A 1,660-nucleotide genomic window follows, 5' to 3' on the forward strand; every position below is an offset into this window, starting at 1 on the left:
CGTTGTCCTTCTAACGTGCAGAATCTTTGTCATTTAATAACCTCCGTCTCTTCTCCAAGTCGGCTGCAACAGAGTTGAGAGCGTTGGGTAGAGGCAGAGGAGTTGGTTGGATCTGGAACCAGGGTCGGTGGCTGGTGGAACTAGTCCCTTCTTGGCGGTGTGAAGTCTTTGAGCTTCCCTTGGTCCCGGGGTGTAGTCCTCTGCTGGTCTTTAGCCTGCTTCCTCTTGTTGGCTCCTCTTCTGTACCGCGGACGAAGAACCCCGTTTCTCTCCTGAGCTCCACATTTTAAGCCCTCTCAACTTAGGGCAGTCTTCGGGGCAGGGCTGCATCACTTTAGAACCTTCCCACTACGTCTCACTGTCTGTGGAAAGTCCCAACCTTCCCCAACTCCCTTGTGACTCATTCTTTCCTCATTACCCCATCGCCTGTACTTCCCTTGTTTACCGTTGACCATCTGTTTCTGATTCTGCCGCGCCCATTGCTTAGAAATGACTCATTTTCCACTGTTTCTCCTTCCAAGTCATTTTTGTCTTACGATACATAATCAATGTTTTACTTTGTCGACATTTTACTTCAGTATGTTTCTTCCTCATTATCTTTAGTCTTTAATAATCAGTGATTATTATACAGCAATCAAGTTATTCAAACTTCAATTTCCATTATTATAACATTCAGCTGATTAAAAGTACAGAACATATATTTGATTATACATTACAGACATTCCTTCATTGGCATGTGTATTATTATTTTAAACCTGTTACAAACCATAATCATCATTAAATCATTATACAAGGTTTACTGTTATTTCTCAGGCCTTTATTCCGTTTTCTGCGTGTACCTGGACAGATCTCACATGCTCACACCAGATTTCATGACACCTATTAAACATCTTTTACTGATACTTGGTTCTCTTGTTTCTGCATGTGGGTCAAGAAGTTACCTTCCAGCATGACAAAAGAGTCCCGTTGAGTTTGCTGATATCTTGGTTTAATAATAACTGTTAGTCGATAGCATACAGAGCAGTAATGCATGGAGACAAACCCCAGTGCCAGCATAGACATAATCTAAGAGTAGACCCCACATTGGCTGCTCCGTTGCAGGAAATACGACGGCCATCTTGGAGCGGTCCTCCCTCCTACTTTGCTCAACCAAAACAGCAGAAGATGCCTCAGCACTGAGGGATATTGTTGTTCGGATCTTTGGAGTATTGATGTGAGGGCTCAACTAGAGTTGCCACCCGTCCCGTAAAATACAGAATCGTCTCGTATTTGGCTGTTAAATATTACGTCCCGTATTGAACCGATACGTAATGTAATTTGTTCCATATCTATAAATGTCAGACATGCCTATCACACACATAAACACTAAGTCTAACAATATATACATTGTGGGGGCTTGTCCGGGATTTGAACCCGGGACCTCTCGCAATGTTCCCAATGTTACGTCCACCAGGCTCGTTTGATGGGGTAACATTAAAGGAGACCACACAAGGAGAGCTGCAGATCATGATCTGATGATGCCAACAGGACCACATCATCCGCAAAAAGCAGAGATGCGATCCTAAGGCCACCAAAACGGATCCCCTCAACACCTCGGCTGCGCCTAGAAATTCTGTCCATAAAAGTAATGAACAGAATCGGTGACAAAGGGCAGCCTTGG

Source organism: Poecilia reticulata, linkage group LG8 (genome assembly GCF_000633615.1).
Source record: "Poecilia reticulata strain Guanapo linkage group LG8, Guppy_female_1.0+MT, whole genome shotgun sequence".
Lineage (NCBI taxonomy): Eukaryota > Metazoa > Chordata > Actinopteri > Cyprinodontiformes > Poeciliidae > Poecilia > Poecilia reticulata.